This window comes from Sturnus vulgaris, chromosome 3 (assembly GCF_052056855.1).
Source record: "Sturnus vulgaris isolate bStuVul1 chromosome 3, bStuVul1.hap1, whole genome shotgun sequence".
NCBI classification, from domain to species: domain Eukaryota; kingdom Metazoa; phylum Chordata; class Aves; order Passeriformes; family Sturnidae; genus Sturnus; species Sturnus vulgaris.
The window spans coordinates 28,055,534-28,072,910 of record NC_142245.1 but is presented as its reverse complement, the minus strand read 5'-3'; the positions used below and the strand labels follow the sequence as shown (position 1 = coordinate 28,072,910).

The 17,377-nt window shown below is 40.2% G+C and overlaps 1 protein-coding gene and 1 long non-coding RNA gene across 4 annotated transcripts in view; one reads left to right on the top strand and one right to left on the bottom strand.

Moving 5' to 3' along the window:
- LOC148224246 (uncharacterized) overlaps nt 1-15,830 on the top strand; it is a 34,289-nt gene extending 18,459 nt beyond the window's left edge. Inside the window, exons 2-3 of one of the 3 annotated variants that reach the window (XR_015802238.1) lie at nt 4,700-6,619; nt 7,135-15,830. This is a non-coding gene — a long non-coding RNA (uncharacterized LOC148224246). Of the gene's footprint in view, nt 1-4,699 lie in introns of all 3 variants that reach the window. The other 2 variants (XR_015802237.1, XR_015802236.1) reach the window with 2 other exon arrangements.
- Nucleotides 1-17,377, bottom strand: part of EPAS1 (endothelial PAS domain protein 1) — a 76,027-nt gene that overhangs the window by 42,577 nt on the left and 16,073 nt on the right. The gene's annotated exons all lie outside the window — the stretch shown is intronic.

Sequence of the window (17,377 nt, the reverse complement as noted above, 5' to 3'; positions counted from 1 at the left end):
GGTCTTCCCTTCCCAGACTGGTTTTGCACTGCTCTGCTCCATCAAGACCATGGATTCCTTCCCTGTGGCAATCAACTCTGACACTAGCCAAGACAAGGCAAGCTTTGGGCCCAGCACCAAACACTCTAAACAACACAACAGAAATGACTGTTTCAACATTGGCCAAAACTGAACTGCTTTTAAATCAACCAGATTTTTTTTGGTGGGTGATTAATGTATCACTCTGCGTTTCTCTCCAGAACTGAACTGCAGTGGCGGGGATAAGGTTGGTTATGACAATGCACAACCCCAGATGTCTATCAATGATTTGTGTTTGAGAGATTGCAGATCCTTATCTTGAGGCATTATTTGTAGTAATCAGTCAATTTTGACAGCTAATCTAGAGGTCCATACACATTGTTGCTCAAAGGCTCAGCAGGTATTGCTAAGATCTGTTTTCAGATAACCCAACTATTTACCTACTCTAAAAAACACATATGAAAGGATGTGCTTTATCTCTTCACCAGTGGGTTAAAGCTAAAGGTGAATGAAGTGCAATTTGCAGGCTGGGGGAGGGGGGGTGGGCCTGCAATTAAATTCAGAACCAGCCCCATTTTTCGATGGGGCACTGACCACATCCCCAGCCCATACCGAACCAAAACCGGCATCATTTGACAAGACAGCGCAACTGCAGGTAAACAGGGACAGTTTTTCAATTAAACTTTATTTCAAGCCTGAGGGACAATCACTGCCATTGCATGATTTTGCTATCAGTGGTATGCTTCAGCCCCAAACCCACTCAACCATAAACAGTTCAGAGAGTGGCGCGGAGCATTGTTGACAAATACCAAGTTTTACGATCTAACTCTGTGTTGTGCCTTGGGCAATACCCACCAACATTTGTGGGGGCAAACCCTGGGGCTTCAGCAGGCTTGGGCCAGTATCTCATGACATTTTAGCTTGTTGTGCTGGCACATTTGCTGACAGGTTCACACAAGGGGCCTTTGTGGGTAGGAACAATGAGAGAGGCCTGCACAGCACAGGAAAATGGGTGGTGACCACCAAGGGCTGGAAAAAAGCCTCTTTCAAAGGAAGGTCTTTGAAAACATTCATTACACCCCACCCAGCTATTTTCACTACAATATTTCAGTACATAAAAACAACACAGGGAAAATAAACAGCCCACCCTTCAATATGTTGTAGGTTCTCCAACCCCTGAAAAGAAATCAGCAAGCCATAAAGATGTAGAAATCTTCACTAAAAAGAGCCACATATGAGGCCATCCACCAAAATCTCTCCACACCACCTTTCTTCTCTCATGCATCTCCAGGCTCTCTATGTAAACGGACTCAAATAGAAATCCTAATTTTCAGAGTAAAATTGAAATTTAAAAGCATATTGGCTAGTAAATACATGATAGCAAGCATTTATAGGGATTGGAAAGTAACTGAATTGACACAATTGAAAAAATTGCTATACAGTCCACTACAATGCATTTCAGCTGTGATTTTTTTCCCCACCAGTCTCAGCTAGAACTAATAAAATATTTCAGGTAAAACAGCAGCCAGAGAGAAAGAAACAATAAATAATCCATAATTAAATGGGTCTCTGAAACCAGCAGACAGTTGTAAACCGTAAGCCAGTCTTTGGAGATCATGCTCTCACAGAGGCTTGTCTCCATCACAGTCAGCAAGGTTTCCAACAGAGCAAAGATTGAGCAGGTGAAGCCCCCAGCCTTGGGAACACAGAAATAGCTCCTTCTCCTAAGGCTTTGGGCTGCTCTCTGATGATGCTCACTACAGCACCCTTACTCCTCAGTTCTGTGCAGAAAGGCAGTGGAGCACTTACAAGAGAAATTCAGCCACTTTGTGTCACCTTGTTTCAAACATGAGGTCTCTGTGCTGGATGCTCTAGAAACTGCAGTGTGTAGTTGGCACACGCCAACTCTAAATGAAGATATTTTGTCTCATTTAGAGAACATTCAAAACACTCACTAAAATTATTTTGCAGTATTGTTTATTAATAACTCATGCTTTGTCCTCCCAAAGTGTCAAATCTTCAAATACTAAGGTTAAGAAAACAGATCTTGCAATAAAATCTGCACTAAATAATGCTGTCCCCTTCTTTACTTTTTGGACCTTAAACCATTTAAACTTGCACTTGGTAATGATGGAAGTTAATGATTTCTCCTATATCGCTCGGCCATTTATAGCCATCCATGGTAAGATGATGGATATCCAGAAAGACAGATTAAACAGTCATTTCTCTGGCAAGCAGGCAATGATAATTCCTGAAAATAACAATACAGATGCACTCAATTTTGATCATTCCTTGTAACACAGCTTCCTCCACTTCCTGCAACCATGATCAAGCACAGATTCTGAGGGCCAGAATTTTTTGTCCCCTGGAGTATGGGTTTTGTCTGTACAAACATCCCAGGACACAGCTCATTCTCAGCCCCTGCTTTCTCTTTGGAGGGCTGTTATTTTACACAGTAGCTCTTTAATTGTCCCTCTCCTCCTAACTAAGTCAGTGATAACTTTGCATGCTGTGATTTTGAGTTTTCATTAGTATTCAAAAGTTTGCCACTAGTTTAAGTCAATAAAATCGAAATTTAGTAGCTTGAGCTGGGATAAATTTTGTTCTTTGCTTACTACAAGGTAGAAGGATTGATAGCAAAGGATCAGACTACTTCAGCTACCTGGCCAGAAGAGCAGCAATCACGTCAGCCAGGTCAGGAAAATCCTCTAAATTTACAGCTAAAATCAAAGCCTGGAGTGATGTAACCCAGGGGCAATCAGTAACCTCAGAACACACACCTTCAGCTCCCTGCAAAGTCCTGAGGAGTCTTCCCACTGCTGACCTGCCCCTCCACACCCACGGTTGTGGCAGAAGCCGGAGGGACATCGAAACTCCAGTACTTGAGGAGGAAACAGTTGTGGCCCCTCAACACTCAACTGCAGTATTTCAAATATTTTAAAAATTAAGGCTTGGTTCTGTCGGGAATCGGCCGCTAGCTCCTCTGACACATCACCCTGAATAATTACTCACTAAACACTAACTTTCAAAGGGAACTGATAGAAAAGTAGTCTGTATTGTAACACAAAGTAAATAACTGGATGCAGTCTTTCTCTTTTGGTGTTTCTTGCTTTATTGCTTTCCTGCTCCTACTGTCTGCTAACTCCTAAACCAATATGTAGCTACAACAAAAAAATGATTACTCTGGGAAAAGGAAAAAAAAATATTATGAACATGAGAAGCAGCAAAGCTAGGAAGAAAATCTCTACATATACAAAAGTAAATTCATATGGCCACGTTTCTTTATATTTTCTGGGTTTTACATCAGAACTATGAATTAACATATCAGTATTTTGGCGTTATTCTTGTTGGAGCTTTTAAGCAAACAAGGCACATATGCATACACTGGGCCTGATTCTCATCTTCACCATAATCCCATCACCCCAAGAAGGCAGGAGGCAGGAGTCAGCTGTAATAAATTCTGTTTACGAAAAACATAGGTAGGAAGAACTGAATTCTTCCAGAAAAGAAAAAAGACTTTTTTGTTTCATATGATACCATCCACAATTGTCGGCTTACTTAACACCACATTACAATGAGGGAGGTCCTGGAGACCTATCAGAACTGTGCATCTCTCGGGGTGTGGTACCTCAATAGTCACTCTTTTGATTCTAACTATACAGCAACCAAATTTCTGACGAGAATGTCCAAGATGCTGAAATGCATGCAACTGGATCAGTACACACAGAAGTGGCCACAAGAGTTACACATAACAGATGGCATCTCCCAGGTCGGGAGTGAGGGTGCTCTCATCCCAGTAAATACCAACGCTGTTTTGTAAGCACACTTTGTGCCTCCTTACAGTAGTTCTTGGAAAATATAATTTTTATTCTTCTCATCCTTTCCCTAAATTATATAACTTAATCAACTCAACTGCACAATTTTCCAAAACCTAACTGCCTTCTCAGAAAAAGCGAAGAAAAAAGGAAAAAATGAAGGGAAAAAAAGAACAGAAGCTGCACTCACTGCCAAAAAATCATGGTTTTGTTATTAGAAAACTACTGGGATGGTAGAGGGGCCAAAGCTGAGGTAGGCTGAGAAAGAACTGTACCACCAGCAGCAGAAGTGCAGGGGAGGGCTGAGGCAGGCGCAGAGGGAGCACCACGTACACATGTTGATACAAGCTGAATCCAAAAGGGAACATTGCTTCTCCTGCTAATGTATTCTTTTGAACTGTGTGTGTCTGCCAGTGCAGTTAGCTACATTTATACAGAACACGCTGCTGTGGCCAAGGGTAGTTATAAAAATATATTTACCTCTTCATACACAGGGGGGAAAAAAAAGTCCTTTAATACAGAATACAGAACATGAATAAATATTTAACTCTTTAACTGGAACAGCTTTATGCTACTGTGAAATACATTTAAGACTAAGGCATATGGAAAACAAGAGTCATAATTAAAGAGCAAGGCATAGTACATCTAATGGAGACAATGTAAGTTGTACAAATATGACTTAACTTGATTTAACATAGTTTTTAGTCAGTGGTACATTTATAAAGTAACAAGCCCTGGAGAAATACATTTCATGTACATACTCCTGATTTTATTACACATTTTTAAAAAATTTAAAAGCCATTTTATTCATGTATTTATCTATATAAACTTTTCTCCCTTGTTCTAATTATCATTTCCTCATACAGACAATGGACTTCTATCAATTTCTGTTGATTTTGAAGAAAACTTGAAAACATTGGGAAAAATCTTCAAGGACTGTAAGACAACAGCCATTACCAGAACAAACCCATGTGGATGAGTATTTTAACCACAGTTTCTCCACTTAAGAGGAAACCAATCTCTCAGATCACTAAGAATCGAACAGGCAATTTTCACGACTGATACTAAATAAAGTTTCATTATGTACCAATAAATGTTTACAACAGCTGAGAACAGGTTGTTTAGCTTTAACCAACAAAAGCCTGGCAAAACCTAAAACCACAGTGAACAAAACCACTCCACCATGTAAGAAGAAAGAGCCTCTCCTCTATCTGCTATATTTTCAATTAAGCTCCAGCTCACAGTGAGGTAGGGAATAGTTTTGTGCCTCTGCAGGCACAGAGATCTTGGTTCATTGTGATTACAGCATGTTTTTAATAAAACCTGAATGAAGATTTGTTTCCCTGAAGCTCTAGCTTGCTAACAGCTCTGGGAGAAGGATGAATGACAGCATCAAACCTCATCAGCCCAGAAATGAAGAATGCCAACAACTTGTCTAACCTGTAGATCAGAGATTGCAGGATTCACTTGAATTAATACAATTTGAATCGGAGCATTTTTTTAAAACAACAATCTGACCAACTTAAGCAACTTTCAAGGATGGAGAACCAAAGCCAACCCGCTGCAACATTTAGAAACTTGCTCTACTGGTCAGTCACCTTCACTGTCAAAATATTTGTAGAGATTTTCTTTTTCCTCCATTATAATTTATTTCTTACTGCCTATTTTTAAAGGCCTGAAGTTATTTTGGGCACATAGGTATACCAGCCCAATACCACTTCACTTTCAGCCTCTGTTTCATACTGTGAAAAACGTCCTAACCAACAGGTCTTGCATCACTGCTACGTTCTGTGCAGAAACTAGGTGCAAATTCAAACCCAACATTTAACATGAGAAAACATCAGGCCAAGCAGGAAAGAGCAAAGAATTACAAAGTTGAATTTGGCCAGAGGGGAGAGGAGAGACAGAGAAACAAGCAAGATAAGCTGTGGGGTTTCGGGAGAAAAAAACCACACACACACACACAAAACACTCCCCACCCCAGTTCCCAGAAAATCCAGTGTTTGCCTCTGGTGAATGCTGTTTCCCCTTCTGCCTGTCTCAGGCAGCAGCCACAGCAAGTCACTGCTCAGGGGCTCCCAGAGTCACTGCGCTCACTTGTGCTCACCATCAGCACTCGCTGTGCCGGGCACAGACATTTCTACAGACGACAGGATTGCTCTGGACACTAAAAACCAAAGAGTGGCTACAGGCAGCAGCTGCAAAGCCTGTTTCTGTGACCTCTCCCTCGCTAGTGTTTACATGGGAAGGATGGAATGCCATGGAGCATACCCTCTGAGGTACAGTTGACTAAAACAGCTTTGTAAAGCCAGTCTCAAAACATGTCTTTCCCACGTTTTTGGGAGATGCAGCTATTTAAATTATCATCTTGAAATAGTGAACTCCTCACTTCCTCGTTTTAGCATTAAAAACAAAACAGCAACAAAACAACTGGGAAAACATACTTGACATGATATGTCCCATGTCTGACCCATCTGACTCAGAGCAGGGATCCAATACTGACACTCATCCCCACACACAAACAGGGGACCCAAGGAGAGAAGGGACAGCAAAAACTATCCAAAACTCCATCCAAACAACAATACTTGTACAAAGGAAGAGGACACAGAGGGGACACAACAGAGTTCAGGATGAAGGACTAGCCTATGATACTACAAAGGCAAGGTCTCCCCTCCCAAGTGTTCGAGGAATCACATCACACCTGTCCCTGGGATCAATCATCACACTAACTTAAATGGAGTTATCCTGACTTGCACCAATGGGAGAGTGGAACACAACATTTCAAAGTAAGTTTTATGTGTTCTTGTGTTGTTATAATGCCAATAAACAGGAAATACTTTGCTCTCAGACTCTCTTGGGACATGTAACACTCCTTACATCAGATCAGCTATTAAGAAGCAGTAACTATTCAGCATGGGAAGGAACATCTAGATGCCCACATCAGCTCTGTTACTTGGCTAGCAAGAAATAAGGATAAAGATATAAAAGACAAAGTAGGTACAAAACTGTAGAAACAGTTTTGGGAAAAGTTTAAACAGAACAAGGGCTCTGCAAGGAAAAAAAGTAATTCTTTCTATAAGTCTTTTATAGAAAACAGTGGGAGTTTCACATAATTCCAGAGACCAAGAGAGAATAAATCTGTAACTAGTCAGTGATATAGCATTTCCAATGCCTCAAAACAAATCTGTTTCAGTAGAGAAAAAGAAATAAAATACTGAGGAGCATTTGAAATTAATACCACATAAAAAAGCAAGAAACACCACAGACATAAGTTCATTAAATGATGTTCTCTTCCACACAGAAGCCTGAAACATGGAGAAAACTGGAAACCAGATTTTTATCAAGCAATCTCTGGAGGAAGTAGATAACACAATTCAGAAAATGGGATAAAGATTTGGGAGTGCCGTCAGCAGATTTAGGGGGAGGAAAGGGAAAGCACAAAACCAAAAAAAAAAAATCCCACGAGTGTAGAAGGACTTCAAGAATATGGAAAACATTTCCAAGTGCAGACCTAGAATCAGATAAAGAGAGGAGTCAAGAACTTTTCACCCTAAATGTCTTGCTTCACAGAGGGGAAAAGGTACAGGTGTGCCTGAAATACAGGAACATCTGGACTTTGTTAAGTCCTAGTTATGCAAGTACTGATCATCTTAATTAACCAGGCTTTGAGAACTGTCAGGAGGACAAAGATTAATTATGTTTAAATCTATGAATAACACTTTTTAAGAACAAAAGGGCTCAGCCTGCTCATCAAGAGCTTCATCAAGAAAGATACACTTCTTATTCCCACAGGGATACAGTAAAGAAGAGGAAAAGATACTGCAGAAAAACTTAAAAGGGAAGATAAAAATGCACCAGTACCTTCATACAAATATACATGACTGCAACTGCGTAGATACAACTCAGCCCTCAAAAAATCACCAAACCAACCCCACAACCCAAAAGACCTAAAACTAGACTAAATCTCATGTCAGGATCTATTTTCTGTATGCTCAAGTATTTTTTCCCATGTTTCTGCTCACAAGAACTCTTGCTGTATCCTCACCCATGGCAAGCTGCCATGGCTATCTGCTCAGTGAGCCCCATGGTATCCTTTGCACATGCAAAGCCACTGCCAGCCCTCCTGAGAAAGGTAAGTGCTTCCCTAGTGAGAACACCTGTCCTGCGAAGCAGAGTCCATTTCATTTATTGAAAAGCCTTTTCCAATTTGGCCTGAGTAAACTTCTTTTCATGGCCGTCTGCCCAAATATCTCAGGTCTTATATGCTTTATCCCTGGTCCAAAGGCTCACCTAAACTATCTAAATTTGCTCATTTTCTCTCATTTCACTCATGTCATAGGCTAGGAGGAGTTGAGCCCTTGCATCCTCCTCCCTGAAGGTGAATTGGAAGTTCAAACTAGAGCTTAATCTAAGACTAGCTGTCCTGAGGATTTAATTCTGCATCTCCATCTGTATTATACACTGAGTTTTCACCAGAGATGTTGTTTTCCCATTTCCTTTCATGCTGCTGTTTCAGTAGTTTTGGGAGCTACCTCTCTATTTCACTCTGTCATCAGGGGACCATTTTCTGCAGTGAAACTGCTTTGTTCAGCATCCATTCATACCTACAAGATCACAAATAAGTAAATATGCCAAACAGCAGTTTCCCCTCTATCTAATTGTACATTGGCATTCACAACCCTCAGTTTTGCTACTACGTTTTGCTATCTCTCAGGTGTAAACACAGTACCAATGCATTACAGTGCTTTGTTATCCAGCTGTGGTAATGCAGCTTTGATGTTACTCAAAGTTTGACTTCACTGAAGTTATGTGTAACACTCCATGAGCAGAATCACCTTGTGCATCACATCCTGCCTGCCTGCCAGAAGCCAGGGCACACCTGGTACTCTACACTGCCACCAGACCTTCAGGTTATTGCCATAAACTTGCATTTGTATCAGTCAACTAGAACTTAGGGTTTCTTACAGTATGACATTGTTATTACTCCTTTGTATTGCTATCTAAGTATTATGCCACTAAGTTCACCTTTGAAAACAACTTTCACGTATTTGACCAGTATTGACCAAAAAAATTCAGTTACTTGTTCTGCCATAAACACATTTTTAGTAGTATACTACCCTATCTTCTAAACACTTTGAAGGTGCAGAGGGAATAAAGCATTACCCACAGAATGGGTGTAATACAGAAGCAATGCTCAAAGAATTATAACATTATACATCTCTAAAAACAGCATCAGCTAATTAATGCTAAAGCACTACAGTACAATATAGACCCATATTGCTTACAAGATTAACACAAAGGTTTTTGTCAGATAAAAGTACTTTAGAAAGTTCATATGTGTCATATTTTCTCCTCCATTACACATTAAAATATCAACATGTTAATGCATAATAAAATGTTAAAACAATAATACTTTTGCACATTGTATTAGCCTGGGCCTGTAAGGAATTATCTGACCGAGACCAGCAAAACTGTATGCTCTAGCCAATAATCTGCACAGCTACACACATGAAAATACTTTCCCCAGCTTTTCAGGTGCCATTGTCTTAGTTTTCAGGGTAAGGAGAGGGAGTTCATACCCTTTACAGGTTGTCTGGACCAACCTGACCTAGCCTTCCCAAGGATTACAGTCCCTGCAGTCACACAGCAAAACAGAAATTGGCAGCAATAGCTGGAGAAGGAGCTGGAGAAAGGGCAGGTATTTTGAAGGATGGTCAGGAGCAAGTCATTTAGGAATGTGAGAGGGTAACTGTCCTTGACATTTGCAAACTGGCAAGCACTGTACAGCAGTGTCCAGGCTGCAACTATAAAATACTTTAAGTACTGCAGCTAGAGTTTAGCAGTGGTTCCCTATTTGGTCACTCAGAACTCAATGTCTTTAAAGAAATACTTTTACAAACTATAAATGTACCAGAGAGCATGTCCAGCTTTTGCAAGACACTAAACATCCTTCATATACCCCGTGGCTAATGCTTTACCCCGGACACTGGCTACCCATTGTCAACATAGTAAGAAATCCAAGCATTTAAAAAATGACAACTGGTTTACAAGAAAATGGTAAAATTTAAATGCTTGTAGTTGTGTGTGCACATTCATATTTGTACATATATGGACACATTAGAATCACATAAACACATGGGGTTCAGAAGTCTTTCTCTTCCTATTTCTGAATTTTTGTTAGCAACTGGGACACAACTTCACACTTCTCCATCTTAAAATATTAAATTATAAAAGAAAAAGACACAGACATACAGAGAGACAGAAAGGAAAGTATGTGTCTCACACCTAAACATCAAGAATTAAGACCTTCACAGTAACTATTTGTGTAACTCATGGTAGGAGCTACCAGTGCTGCAATGACAGAAATAATTTTCTCAATTTTCGCCATTAGTGGACACATTCCTCAAGGTAGGATGGCTAAAATTATACTGATAACTGCACTTCAAACTGTGCACAGACTTTGATTTGGCAATACTGTAGTACAGAAAAAGAAGGGGAAAAAGTCGGAGATATCCCTCAGAAACTTACCAATGCCAGGATTTAATATACCCATAATTTTATTGCCTGAAGCCTCTACTGAAAAGGTCCTTCCTCGCTTGGGAAGGGGGAGAAGACAATAAAAACCAGAGGACAGAAGTAGGTTACAAGTAAACATTATCCATTTAAACTGCTAATGGCAAGCTCTGTTATATTTTTATCAATGCTTTTCTTCAAATTACTTTTATCAGTGATAATTTAGCTTTTATTTCATTATCTGGCAGAGCAGACAAAAGGAAAACAGATTTGTTTTACAACAGCTCCAGCACTTGCTCTGTCCATTAACATTGACAGACGAAGGTAAATTAAAGCTCTTAGACCACATTTTCAGCATATGAGGCACTGAGGTCTCTGTTTCTAACCAATATGTGTTTCTAAAGGAGAACAGATTTCATGCTAATGCTTTTATTCTCTCCACACAGTTAATGAAAGTTTCTGTATTTTTTCATATTTCATATTTTTTCTCCATTCAGTTCTATGTGCTTCCAAAAACATCGCAGGACAACCAGGGAGAATCAACATTTTAAACAAGGAAAATACTACATTTTAGTCAACTGAAGAGTGAAATAGCACTTTCCCTCCTTCCAGTTTTCTTAAGACCACAAAACCACAGAGAAGTTGTGCTTGATTAAAATAATAAATAAGCATAAAGAACCCTTGGAGGATTTTATTTTGTTCCAATGCTCTTCATCCTTTTTTTAGCAATGTTTTCAGCTATTCTGCTTACTTCAGTAGAAGTAAACAGATTGCTTTATAACTTTCATCTAAAATAATAAACTTATTTATAGAAGCTAATGTAGCAAGCCAGCTGTTCTGGGCAAACAGTGGGCTCTCCATTTAAATGATAGTTTAATGGCTTTGATTACAAACAATTTTGCAAGAAAAACAACAAAATATTATTGACTGCTCTAAAAGTGCAAGTAATTAGTCATTAGTAATAACCATTCTAACTAAATAATACAGTCACTTCTGGTTTTTTATGAAATAGCCTTTCGCTTGGACTTAACAAAAAAGACATATTAGAAAACCAGAATTTAAAAGTCCGAACCAACATCCAGATATTCTGGCATGCTCTGAAGACTACTTGTGTTTCCATCAAAAATATATATATTATTTTATTTTAGATATTTGGGATAATTCTAATTTGTGATACATAACCCTCATAAAAGGACTCTTTCTCAAAGGCAATAAATAATGTCATTACCAGTCATTCAGTCTGAAATTGCTGCCACAACCCAACCATAAACATTTATTAACATATATTGCAAAATTAAAAGCTAGTAACAAAGTATTTCAAAGAAAGAATATTCTACTTTGTAGAAGCAAAATTAAAAGAGTTCTGCTACCATAATTTATAGACTCTTCAGGTTTGTAACAAATTACGCCAATACTGTCAAATGTCTTTTCATTTTCTAATAAATCCCTCGTTTTTCTCAGAATGAGATTTTTAAAAGTCTCAGATAAATTTAATTTAGTTTTTATGTCTCTTCAGCAAACATTATATGACCAATTACAAACAAATGTTATTGCTGAGGCAGGTCACATTGATGAAAATAGATTAATATTAAAGCACATGGAGATTTGGAAGACCAAGAAAATACTTCTTGGACTACCACCAAGGCAATTCTAAAGCACAAACATGAATATAATTTAATCTTTTTCTTACAAGCAGCCTTCACTACAGGGCTCCCAAAGAAATGACAAAAATGAAGCGTCAGAGTATGTATTTTAAGAGGACCTTTACTGAGATGGGGGAGGAGGAAGAGCGTGGTAGTTGAATATTTTTAACCAGCTTTCCAGAGATGAGTCTAAATCAAGCTCTTACGAATCTTCCCTGTCATAACCCACTACAGAGGTCAAAGGTTGAAGCTTTCCCAGAGGTTCACTGTGCACAACAAACACTAAAAGTTCCTTAAATTTAGTTTATATATAACAGCAAAAGTGCTGTGGCCAGTGACATCCCATACAGTCCCATTAGTACTGAACAGGCATAAGCAGGGCAGGCTAAAGCACAAAATGGCCACGTTTTCAACTAGTCCTAGTACTCGTACCTGCAGCAGTTAGTGCTCTTACACTCCTTAAAATGTGCTGTGAAAGGACAACAAAACCAATCCCTTACTGCAGACATTGGACATGTTTTGCTATAAATAGTGTATTTTTTTTCCTAATGTATTATGATTATTTGTGAACTATTATTAAGCTTTACAAAAGGACTTGGGGGTGCTCTTTTTTGTTTGTTTGGTTGGTTTTTTTTGTTTTGAGCAGAGATCCAGTGAATAATTTTGAGTAATTTGAGATTGTGAGCTCTGCAAGCTGGACTGGAGCAGTGAGTTCAACACCCTGCAGCTAGCCTGGGGGACGCCTGGTGTGAGCTTGGCCACTTGGCCAGAGCTGAAGCCATTGGCTCTCGTGCCAGGCATCTGACCTGTACACTATTTTGTGTCTATCATTTATCTTCCAACAACATCGGGGAAATAAATTGGTTGGAGAAGGAAGGCTGCTGGATGTGTGTGCTAAACTATCTAGGAACCTGCCACTCCAACTGTGACTAGGACTTGCTCTTCTAATACTGTCTCCAATCAACCAATAAAATAAAATTAAAATAGAACCCAAACAAAAACCCAACAAAACACTTCTCCTCGAAATTTTTGAAACACTTAAAAAAAATAAGACTCAATATAAGGGAGGTGGTTCCACATGATCAAAAAGGCAAACAGAAACTACTGAGTTTCATGAGACATTGTCATCATTAGCTAGCTCAGCATAAGGAGATATTTTTTCTGCCCCAAGCTGTTCATACAGCACACAGTGTTGGGGAAGAACAAAGGGACATTAATGATGCTGTTGCACGTACTGCACAGCCTGACCAGCATCAGAAAAGTGTTGAAGAGCCTGAGGCTGCCAGTCTCTTGCTCCACCAGGCGCTCTGTCTACAGCCACCCACCACCCACAACATCTGCTGCAGGTTCTGCAGGAGCCAGCATCAAATACTTGAAGAAAGTTGAGTTTTCACAACACAATGCAAATGAGAATTTAGCTTCAGCTGGTTTGTGAATACAGCTGCTGCCCATAAACCTATCTTTTTCATATTCAGGTGATCTTTGACATTACCATGCCCTACAAATATCTACGACTTGTTTGGCACATGATGTTTCAAAAACAAGAATAGCTTTGTAATTATGGTTTTGCTTTGGATATAAGTAGTGGTAACCATGAAATGCATTTAAGGCGGTTTGCTGTATGTGCAATTCTATCAAGCACATAAACATCCCTCTCCTAAACAGAGCCTACTTGCCTTCATTAACCATCCTGGTGTCCTCCCAGCTTTTTGGATGGTGTCCCCCTACCTCCTATCTTTGCCACTCCCTGCCTACACCAGCACCCTCCTCTCTGTCAGTGCGTCTTTCCTTCTCCTTTGACATCTCAAAAGTCTCCACCACAGACTTTATACTTTTTAAATAGTAACCGATGCTTAGAAGAGTTTCAGCATCTGCATATGCTAAGTGCCTTCAGTTCCTCAGTAAAGTCACCCTACAGGAAACAAATGCAAATTACTGCCTTCTAGACATAAGGCACGGTCCTGGGGACCTTGTTATTAAATCATTAACCTTCGCCTTTCATTTTACCTATGTTTTCAGTATTCAAATGTTGCTTGAAATAGACAACCTTAGTACTTCCCCATGCTGCAATTTGTTACCAAGTGCTTCACTCCAATGATTGAACAGTGACAAACAAATGAGTGTACCAGTTCTCAAGCAATGAGAAAGCAGTTCAATAATTACTGCAGAAGTTAACAACGGTGTCCCCATAAAACCTTGCAAAAATCTGTTTATCATTCCTATGCAATCCCTAAACCAAGATTTTCAAAGAGCCCTAAATACCATTTTCTGTGCCTTCAAGGCTATAGCTCTGCACCCTACCGATGCTCCAGTTTATCAGATGATGCTAACCATGGCTGGTATCTTATCTCTGTAATCCCCCAGAGTCAGGCCAAGGCTAGCGTTGTGCTACGGCTATGTAAAAATGTGTTTTGCTGTGGAAACAACCACATGGAATTTGGTGAAAAGCCTAAATAACTGGTATGTAATAATTATGGTTGCTAGTATCAAATGTTTGTTTTCCTGGGGAAAAAAAAAAAGTAAACCAGAATTTTGTAAGAGCCCTTATCTATTAAATTTGGTTCATACACATATTAACATATTAGATATACAACCATAAGATGTCTGGTCAAAAAGCATGTATAGCTACTGAAATCAGTGGGAGGAGGTTTTGCTGTTGATTTGGATAGAAGGAAAGTAAATCTGGTTTGCCCCTTTATCAACCCTTTCTTGGTGTACCCTTGCCTACAGAGGAATACACAGCAATATCCCTGGCAGGCAAGGTGAGAAGTTGATGCAGCCCAGCATCTTCCCATCAGCCCACTTCAATCAGCAGACTCTTCAAGGAGGACACAGAAGGCTTCCCCAAAATGTTCTCCCAGCCTCCCCCTGAGCACTGACCCCAAGAAAGTCTCTTGGGCCAAACCTCCAGCAGTGGCCACTGGTGCTTTTGATGACTGTAGTCCAGCACACACCCAAGGCTCAGCAGAACCCTTTGAAACTGCGGTAAGCCAGCACGACACTCAAGTGTCCAGAATTGCTCAAAAGCCTTCACAGCTCCTGATCCTGTCCTGCCAGCCCTCCCTTTGGGCCAGAAGCCTACAACAGTCTCCTCAGGAGAAAGCCAAGCTGCTGATCAGAGCTCCCTCCGCAGGAAGGGCAGAGACCCTTGGTTCCTTCCCAGCCCCCAGGCAGCATCAGTGCTGCAAACATCACCTCCACCCAAAAAGACAGCCTCACCAAGCATACAGGAGCTGTAGCAACAGCAAAAGCAAAGTGCCTCTTGTCCTCTCTTAAAGCTCTCTTTGCATTAAGCTCTTCTTTCAAAAGTGTTCCCATACTTATTAAAGCAAACAAAAAAAAATTGGTTGGTTTTTTTTCCTATTTAGAGAAACTGAAGTGTGAACACTGAGTAAGATATTATCGTTCTTTCTGGGACTTTAGCATTAACAATTTGAAAAGGTGCATTTTCATAATTTTTATTGCAGAGCACCACATCCCCATCATACACCCATACTTGGAAAAACTCAAACAAAAAAACCAATACATCATAAGCAACAGTTAACATTTACTATTCACTTCTGCTTGTTCTGACAGATCTGTCAACCAGGAACTTTTTCAGATCTCTATTTTTTGCAGTATGGCTAAGACTACACTTCCTCACCATAGCATATGCTGGATTTTAATGTTAATTTTACTGTTCTTTCATTTCACTTTTTCAAACCACATCCATTTAAGCTTTTTAAGCATACTTAAACATATGACTGTACTAATTGTTGTTACTACACCTATCCTCTAAGAGGCTAAGTATACTGAATTACTACATCAGGCAATAGGAGAAGCTCTTTCAAAACTCCTGAGGTCCTCAGTACTTAATGAAAGTGGATTTTATAATATACATTAAAATTGTTGTTATACACCTACAGCATTCCCTCATGTGCACAGGTCTCTAATGAAAGCATGCAAGTTACATTACATGAGACACTGTGTTCTGCTGTAATGTCACAAGGTTGGCTTTGCCTGCTGACAGACTACAACCTCTGGGCAAGTGCCATTAAAAAACTTGAAATCATAAGAATAAACTAAAACAAATATCGGCAACTCTCTCAACAGCAGTACCTGTATGAGAAGCCTCTCATTCCCCCCTGCACACTGCCCGTGAAAGAGGTTCACAGCTCACAAAAAGCACTCAGATGTTCTTTGGCACTGTGAGCACAGCTGCATTTCTGCTGTTCCTAGTTAGCCTTTATATAGACTCTTCCCTAGATGAGAAGTTTATTCCTGAAGTTTACTCCTGCTCCTGTAAAAGTTCAGCCTGAGAAACACCAAGCAAGCTCTTCAGCTTCAGGAAGGAGGAGGCATGCAGGCTGAAAATACTCAGTGTTAGGCGAGCTGCTCCCTTCTGCTTTATCTGCGGGCACAGGCATTTTGGAAGTGTGTATCTGCCCCAACACATCCTTCAGAGGACAGTAGTATCTCTGTGCACCAAAAGCCAAGTGACGGAGGCTGCTGCAGCCCCAGAGATACCTATCACTCCTCTCCTGCGGCAGGACACACGTGGGATGGGCCACGGGTGTCCTTAACACAAGCCTGCATGGAGCTCCAGGTGTGGCCACGTCCCCAGTGACGCGAGGGACACGGTGTTCCCAGCTCTGAAAGCAGATTAGCGCGTACAGCTACATGCACGCTCACTGGACTGAGATCCACATCTAGACATGGATACAAGTGAACAATCCCGAGCTGTTTACTGGGACAAAACTCCCACTGAATGCAGTGGGTATCCGTCTGCCTGTACAGATGAGGATTAAACCCTCAAACCTTCTGCAGTGGCCATTTGCACATTTCTAAATCATCAAACAAAAGGAAACATGCCCATGTGACCATGGATCTCCCCAACACTTGGCTACATTTGCATTCAGAGAGCATGGGTGCCTTAACACTGCTGAAAGAAGGACTAAGGCTAAGCCCCTCTTTTTTGAACAAGAGTTTCTAAATCTTGTTCTTCTACATGGAGAATCAATTTCTAGGTCTGACTTTTTAAGGCAAAACAATTTTCCCAAAATCACTTAAAATTATGTACACAGGAGGAACGTATACTTATTAAAAGAAATGGACTCTCAGGTCCTAAAATATCTCTCTAACTGTTCCATTTGGAGAGAAAACCCATCTTTATTGACAGTGAACTGTGTTCTCCAGCTGGCTGAACAGTGCTCAGCCCAACACCTTTTGTAATTCTTATGCGATTTCCCTAATCTTAGGGCCAGCCCCAGCATCAGCCTGCTTCTACCATGCAATTCATATTTGTATGGCTTATCCAGGACTCCAAACCCATCACTGAGGAGCAAGCTTTTTGCTTTTCTCCACCATTGGCCAAAACATGTTTGGGTTAACCTGGTTTATTTGGCATAC